At 33.7% G+C, this 9,180-nt stretch overlaps 1 pseudogene; it reads left to right on the top strand.

Annotated features, from left to right (window-relative positions):
* Positions 1 to 243: 243 nt before the first annotated feature.
* LOC116628123 lies at positions 244 to 699 on the top strand (annotated as a pseudogene).
* Positions 700 to 9,180: the final 8,481 nt, after the last annotated feature.

Here is a 9,180-nt window from a genome sequence, read left to right on the forward strand (position 1 = left end):
AGGAGGGGAAAGTAATTTTCTCTCTGCCCTTCTGAATTCTTGGCTGAGATTCTTGTAATAAAAGACAGATTAACAAGAGAAACAGAAGTTTGTTACCATGTATACCTCATATATACATGGGAAATACCCAGGGAAAAATGTGTAACTCTCTGAGGTGTTCTAAACCACCAGCTTAAATATCATATTCAAGAGAGCAGGTGGTGGCTCAGGTGGGACAGTTGCCAGGGATGGTGGAGCATGAGGATGGAGCAGGTGTCCAGGCTGCTCTCCTGGACTCTGAGGAGAGTCCACTGGTTCTCCTGCCTCTTTGAGTGGTGAGCTGCCTGGCAGCCCTGGATCATGGAAGAGAAAGTGCTAGAAGTTATGATTTGATTAAATCTAGAACCCAGAGAAGCCCAATACTTTCAAAGAACTCGACATGGTAATGGAAAGAAGTGTGGAGGTTCAGGAGAGAAACAACAATGACTATTCGGTTATTATCAGGTTCAGGCCAATAGTACCTCACTGCTCTTTGGCAACCCTTAGTGGGCTGTGCTTAAGAGTAAAACCTCAGTGGTTTTTACCAGTTAAAGGTAAGTTGCAAATCTGCATTTCTGAAAGAGCCCACTCGGCAGAGGAAGACATCACTAGGTAGACAAATGACAAAGAGGGAGTGGCACTGCAATGTAAGACCCCAATTTACAGGAAATCATGGACTAGTTAACCTTGAACCCAATAGCTATTTTAAGTCACTTAACTTTAATTGTTTGATATATTTGTTTAAATTCTTTGTAAAATGTAAGACTCATGTTTAATACATAGGTGATTTGTACCTCAAAGCATTTTTTTAACAGATGATATACAAGCAAGATTTAATTATAGGTAGTACCTAGTTGGTCCAGTGTATAACATTCTCAGGATTTGTAACACTTAAATGACCAGACAGAAAAATATTTTCTAGTTATTATGTGTCAGATGAGTTGCTATTTTTCTGACACCTCTTCTGATACAACTACTTTTCATGTCATATATTTACTGTGCCTGAATGTATTCAATTTAAATCATTACTCTGTAGAATAAATAAAACAGAGATGATTTTTGTAATAAATGCCTACATACATACCATATTCAGCCAAAGACAAAAGAGAAAAGGTTGTCCTTATCAGGAAAAGTAAGGTAAACAAGAGTAAGTCTTGTTATGCAGACTTGTCTATGCCTTCTTTATTGATAAGGGTCTCATGTGATTTAGAATCATCTTTCTTCTCCTGTTACAGATAGGAAGATATGTTTACAAGGACATACCCTCTATAAATACAAGTTGTCCGTATAAAAGGGATGACTTCTACTCTAGTTTCAGAGCTTCTCCTGTGTCTACTGTTTCTCAGATCAGCTCCAAATAATCCTTATATCAAAGAGGCATATTTTGGAATGACACATTCTGCTGCCCTTCATAATATTAACATTTAGGTAAAGAAAAATATAGCTATTCTTTCCAAAATATTGGAAAGAATAAATAATCAAAATACGCTCACACAGCAAGGGCATAGTGACCTCTGTGCAAACCCTTAAGAAAATCCATATGACATTAAAAACCACTGTAAAATTTTGCAAAATAAAAAGTGACCTAAGAAACATGAATTAGGAAAATTCAAAGGTGATTTTTATTCAAAAATATTTTTTCTCGATCTGCAAAATCATGAAAATAAAAGTGCTATCAAATTTCAAAGGTTTTATAAAAAAATTCAAAGTTTTTATAAAATTGTATTTGTTTATTCAGGCTCTAATTAGAAGCATCATATGACAACTACTTATTGTAGATTTTCCAGTTTAGCCTAATCAAACAGCATGTCTTGAATTTTAAATTTTAGCTTTCCATGAATTTCCGCATTTTTTTTTTCAGGTGAGAATACTACTTATAGGAAGATAATGTTCTTCCCCTGGGAAATTAGATCTATATCTTCTCTAAAAATTCAGTAGGGAGCAGTGTTTTATCAGGATGGTACATCTTGTTGTATTCTATTTCTCACTGAAATAGTGGCATGTGTCTGAATGGCCACACTTGGGTTCCCTGCTGCCGTTACAAATGAGTATGAAGCCATTTCCCTGGTGGAAATAGCTCCAGGACTGACATTTCATTATAATGAAGGGAGCTAGTGTTCCTCCAAATACAATGCCATTAAATGCTTCCCCACTTCCCCACTTTTCCAGTTAAGAATCTCAAGTAGGATAAGAACTGAAATGCAGCTTACATTAATATAGGGCCATTCCATTTGTAATTGTAATTTTTTATATAATTACATCTAGGCCCCCAATGGCCTTCATACCTAATGTTCATCAACTTTACAATATTTGTCAAAGATCCAAAATAGTGCTGGATTTTTAAATAAAAAATTTAATTCAAACTAATATTTTTTTTTCTTAGTTATACTTTATTCACCTCTGGCTGACATGAGATGAGAGTACATTTTATGGACAATTAAAATTAATTTGCTAAGTTAAGAAAAAAAAAAATTCTGTAGTCATTTGACCTCACAAGTTTGTCTTTCTAAATTAACTCTTTTATTATTCTTTGTTTGTTTGTTTATTTATTTTTAAGTAGGCTCCATGCCCATCATGGAGCTCAACACAGGGCTTGAACTCAAGACCCTGAGACCAAGACCTGATCTGAGATCAAGAGTGGGACACTTAACCCACTGAGCCACCCAGGTCTGAATTAACTCTTTTAATCAAGTATTTACATATTGTACTAAGCATAAATGAATCTGTCTTCTTGCCTTTTGTAGATGCATATGTTGCTTTAGTAAATGTACTGTTTCTATTGTAATAGTACAATAAGAAGGTTGATACTGTAGTTTTTCCAATTGCCAGAAATTGAAAGTTTCAGTTACGGAAAAGTAAAATTCTCTTGGTACTATTTAGCAGACACATCATGAAACAAAGTACTTTGCCTTCATACTTTTTCTAATGGAACTTATCTTTTTTTTTCTCCCCCATCTTTTTTTTTCTGTTAATGATTTTGGCAATGTAATAAAAAATCCATTTATTCTTTCCTCTATTTAGTCAATAGTTCTTACATGCTTATCTGACTAGCTACTACATAAAATAATCCAAACAAAACCCTAAAAGTCTACCATCAGTTAGTTTTTGTCAATTCTATTCTAATAATGGAATAATAGGGAGTATATTTGAAAATAACCAAGCGAGTTTCAATGGTAGATACCTAAACATTTGATAAAGTTTATCTGTTAAAACATTTCATCAAACTCATCAGCTATCTTCTTTTAAATTTTGTTATTTATTAAACCAAGGTTTTTGTTTCAACTATTTTGTTTTGAAAAAAACAAATCTGTATGATGAAAATAACTCATTTTCAATCCTCTCTTATCTTACGTTTATATGCTTTAAAACAAAAGTGACCATATTCACAGAATTTTGAAAAAAATAAAACAATTAACAACCATTGAATGACATTCTTAGTTAAAGAGAATTTCTTCAGAGAGCTTTGAAAAAGTTATAAAATTTAAAATTGATAATTTAGTGGTATTTGAAGATTATTTTATCTGAACAACTATTTTCGGTTTAGCCATGCAATTGTATTCAATTTGACTTAGTGTCTGATTCTGTTTTTACTTGATTCTCAGTTGCTCAAACTGCATGTGCATCAAGGGTTGATGTAAGATCAAGTTTATTTCTGTTTCATAGATTTGGTGAAAATTTTCTAACTATTTATTATCTTAGATTAAACTCTATAAAAAGCACTGAAAATTAAAATATTTTATTTCTTTGTTAAATATAGACCTACATATTAAGCAGTAGATATAAAAGAGTAGTTTGAACAGTCTTGCCTTCTTTTCTCACTGGATAATTTACACTGTAGAGTGAGCATTTTTTTCTAAGCCTCAGTGAATTGCCATAGTCCTTTCAACTTCTAATATGTTATCCTGTGAATTTTCATTGTCATGAAACATCTTTGAGAATTTCCTCAACATGAAATTTGACTCACTTCACTTCCCCTGAAACATATTCATCCTTTTTGTCACAGTTAGTTTCCTCATTTTTGTTGGTAAGTTCACCTTTACTAAAATTCCTTGACTGCATATCTCAAGTCTCTGAAACCATGGCAGTGTCAACATTCCCCTGGCCATCTATTTCTTCTGGAACTCCATTTATATTACATTTGAATTGAACTTCCAGTATTAGCTTTTTACTTTACTGAACTCATACTTTTGTTGGCCAATTCCTTCTTTCTGTTGTCCATCTTATAAAATGTCACTTGGCTTTATCACTGGGAGAAAGAAGGCAACACAACTACATGCTTCTTGTCCGCATGGACTGAACAAAAGATGGGAAGTGACCACCACCATCAGACTTCAAAGTATACAAACGTAACCGGTTATGATGAACAGATCACTTATATGGTGATTTGTGAACTGAAGAAATAGATGTGAGGTTTGCACTTTATTGCAATTGATCACAGTTAATACACCTGGGTAACAAATTTGAATCATATTTTTGGGGGGACTGATTTTAACTAACAATGGTAAGTAGAATTTGTGAACCTCAGAACCATGCAAAACGAGGACAGCATCCATAGCTTCAGATAGAAACAATTTTAAAAATCTGAATATACATTTTCTTTGTGTTCTGTGTACACTGAAAAATGACCCTCAGACAACAAAAAAATAGATCATATTTCCTCCATTTAACCAAAAAGAGATTTTATGGACAATTAATATTTTTCTCCATCTCTCTAATCCTGTTCATCCCAAATGTGTTATTGTGTGCATCTCAAATGACAGATACAAGGAGACTTCATTTTCAAGGCAAACTTATCGTGTAGTAATCTTCTTAGTTATCCTCACGGATATTTGATATCCATATCTTTCAATCCATCCAATCGATCAAATATCCTTTTGGATATTTGACATCTTTACCTATTTTTGCTTATTTCTTATAAACTCACACAGATCCTATATTTCTCTTTCAGTGTTCCACAAGCAAAACAACAAATGCATTCAATTCTGGAACACTTTTGGTACACTTTGTCAATGTCTAGATACTCTTCAATTCTGTACATTTTTTTAACTGATGTGCATATAGCAGAGATGTATGACTTAGTGTATATCACAGGTACTCTTGCCAGAGTCAAAATGGAAACAGTAGGAAAAAAATTATTCTGCCACTCTCACACTACTGTATTTTATTCTTAAATCATTGCAACCAATTCCTGGAAAATGTAACTGATGAAGAAAATGTTTCCTCCCAGTGGGAACAGTATTTTTGATATGCAGAGTCCTTTAGTCATGAATTAAAGTACTCCCTTAAGATTTGGTTCATTCAGTTTCCTGGCAGGGTCCACTCATACAAGGTGTGAAATGGCAGGGGGTCATCAAGCAAATGTCTGGTTAGAAAACGTTTCTCCGTAATCTAGTGGCATGCCAATATCAAACATAGGAACAAACGAGGCAGGGATTAAAGAGCACGGAAAGGTCAGGAAAGCAAATGTTCCCTCTCAAGTACAGGCAAGCTGGTGAACAAACGTATTTGATACAAGCAAAGTTGACAGTTCTCATTTTGGAAGGTCCCACTTTTACTGTGTAATCTGTATTTCACTCAAAGCTATTCTTTTCTTCCCTAATGTTTCTATGAAAAATGTTGTCATTGCTAATACTTCTAATACTTCAGAAATTTAAAAAAATCTCAAAAGGAGGCAGATTAGTGGCAAAGGCAGAGATTACTTAAAAAACACACACACAAAAAACTTGACATACAATCAGATATTTTTTTCCTTTTATACCCCCGTCCCATTTCTGAAATTATAAATGAAATAAGTCATTACTATAAATTAAAGTAAAATATATATATACATATATGTATATATGTATATATATATATATTACTTAACGGCATAATCCTCCTTCCCTTAGTAACTTCCTTTTTTTTTTTTTTTAAAGATTTTATTTATTTATTTGACAGAGAGATAGACAGAAGAGCACAAGCAGAGGGAGTGGCAGAGGGAGAGGGAGAAGCAGGCTCTGCACTGAGCAGGGAACCCAATGCGGGACTCGATCCCAGGACCCTGAGATCATGACCTGAGCCGAAGGCAGATGCTTAACCATCTGAGCCACCCAGGCGCCCCCCTTAGTAAGTTCCTCATTTCATGTTATTTATCTTACTCCAAGTGCATCTGTAAATGATGGAGTATTAATTAAGCCTTTACCTATAACTCTGAATTTGAGGAAGTTGAAACAGAATTATTAACTAGGGGCCAAAGCTGAAGAAAGCAGTTGTTAAGTGCTGTATGTTCTAAAGAGAGCCACAAATCACTGGGGCAGGTATTAACTACAGGCTCAGCAAAAGATGGAAAGAAGTATCCACCAAGTACTGCATCAATACCCCACTTCCCAAAATAAGACCTGTAAAATAGAGAGACGTACTTTGCCTCCTTTCCTGGTTCAGCCAAAAGGAAGCTAGTTCTAAGAGTGCCACATAAAAATAAACATGTTTAAGATGATGAGGCTAATACCGTGTTTCCTGGTTACTCTTCTAATGAACTTGACAATCTAAGGGACTACCATCCTTGGGACACCTTGATATTTGACCTCTGAATTTGAGAAAAGGTTTTAAACCAAGACTGGTACCTACTTCTTTCCAAGATGCAAGGTTTAAAGAAATAACCCATTCATTCTTCTCCTGGTTGGGGTCTAAAAACTTGAGTGGGTCAGCAATACTTGCAATACTTGTCTCCCACATCTGGCCTCTCTCTTCGGCAAGGACACCCTTACCTCACTGGAGCTCTTACACCCAGAGCCTGCACTAGGATGTCCTCTCTCTGGGCAACCAAAGCTTCTCAAACCAATTTATACTACCTTACAAGGCACAAAAAGTGCTTCTTTCTGCCTACTTTGTCTGTATTGAATATTGATAAAATTTTTAATTTGCATTCTTAATAGTGTTCATATATTGGATATTTGTATTTATTTTATATGAAATATCAGTTCATTGTTTGCCTTCTTTTTTGTAGAGGTGTGTAGTCCTTTTTACTATGTTGATTTCTAACTATTTATCTATCTAATTTAATTAGCCTTTATGCATTTGATGCCTTCTTTAAAGCGTGCCAATTTTTTTACTTATTTTTTAACAAGTATTTGATTATTATATAGAAAATACATATTTCTACATTTTGCAGAATGCTTAGAAATACCCTCTAAAACCAAATTTATAAAGATAGTTATGCCTAAATTTGAGTACATGTGAGCATAATCTAGCATTCTAAGAAAAATGTGATAAAACATTATTATTATTGTTTCCACATTAACTGATAACTTTTCCCAACATCATTTATTGAATAGTAAAACTTACCACTACTGGAATCAATTTCCTCTCTACCTTAAAATAAATTATCACATGTATTTATGTTTATCTTAAATATTTTAATTATTTTTATTGACTCATCTATTCCTTAGTTCTTTAAGGTTTCAATTACCATAGTCTTATATCATGTTTTATCTTATAGTAGGAGTATAACTTTTTGTTAATCTTTTTCTCTGAATTTTCATGGTTACTTGCATTTATTAATCACTGACATACTTTATCAGATGAACTTTAGATCCATCCTGTTAACTACTTCCTCCCTCAAAATATGTATTGATTTTTTAAAAATGTTGATTGCTTTGCACTCCAAAATAATTTAAAGGGAATTTATAATTTTACAACACTAAATTATCTTTTTTTTTTTTTTTTTTTTTTTTTTTTGGAGAGAGAGAGGTTGGGGAAGGGGAAGTAGGGGAGGGAGAGGGAGAGAGAATCTTAAGCAGGCTCCATGCCCAGTATGGAGCCCAACTCAGGGCTCTATCTCATGACCCTGAGATCATGACCTGAGCTGAAATCAAGAGTCTGAACCTCAACTGACTGAGTCACCTAGGTGCCCTGAGTTATCATTTCTAAAGACAAATGTAATGCCCCCTCATTTATTCAGGTACTTATATTTTCATCTCTTTTATATTTTTCTTTCATACTCATCTTTTTTTTTTTCCTTAAGATAGACATAAATATTCGTAAAATATCATAGAGCAAGCTTGGCTACAGATAGTCTTATAAACTCATATTTTTCTCCATTTTTTCATCTTTATTGAAGTATAATTGAAAATTAAAACTGTAAGTAGTTAAGATGTAGTACTTGATGTTTTTGTGTAAAGATACATTGTGAAATAATCACAATAATCAAGCTAATTAACATATCCATCACCTTACATAGTTACCATTTCTTTCTTCTTTCCTTCCCTTTCCTTCTTGTTTCTTTTCTTTCTCTTCCTTTTGTTGTGGTGAGAATGCTTAAGATCTAAAACCTCTTACAAATTTCAAGTAGACCATACAGTATTGTCAATTATAGTCATCATGCTGTACATTAGATCTCCAGAATTTACTCATCTTACATAAATGAAAATTTGTATCCTTGACCAAAATATCCCCATTCTCCCTCCCCTTAGACCCTTACAACTACCATTCTACTCTCTGTTTCTATGAGTTTGATTATTTTAGATTCCACACATAAACCAGATCATGCAGTATTTGTCTTCCGTATCTCACTTATTTTACTTAGCATAATATTCTCCAGGTTCATCCATGTTGTCACAAATGGCAGAATTTCCTTCCTTTTTTTTTTTTTTTTTTAAGATTTATTTATTTTAAGGGGGGAGGGACAGAGGGAGGGAATCTTTAAGCAGACTCCCCACTGAACATGGAGCCAGATGCCAGGCTCAGTCTCAGGATGCTGAGATCATTACCTGAGACAAAACCAAGACTATGAGGCTTAACCAACTGAGCCACCAGGCGCCCTAGAATTTCCCTCCTTTTGAATGTTAATAGTCCATCATATTCCATTCATACATATATTCTTTATTTATTCATTTGTTTTAAACAAATTAATTCAAACTTGTCTCTGGAAAGTGAAGTCAGTGAGAGACTGTGTTTATGAACTTTAAGATGGGAAGGAGAACTCAGATATACAAGAAAGACAGAATCAAGCCTACACAAAGAAATTTGAAAACTTGTGAATGTACTCACAGAAGAACAATAAGAGTAACAAAATTTACCAATGAAACTACAGTAACAGTTTACCTCATGTGCAATTCAAGGATGAAAATTATTAAAATTTAAAATATTACATTTATCTTATTGAATTTGAAAAGCTTAAAGAAA

This window comes from Phoca vitulina, unplaced genomic scaffold (genome assembly GCF_004348235.1).
Source record: "Phoca vitulina isolate PV1807 unplaced genomic scaffold, GSC_HSeal_1.0 scaffold113, whole genome shotgun sequence".
Classification (NCBI taxonomy): domain Eukaryota; kingdom Metazoa; phylum Chordata; class Mammalia; order Carnivora; family Phocidae; genus Phoca; species Phoca vitulina.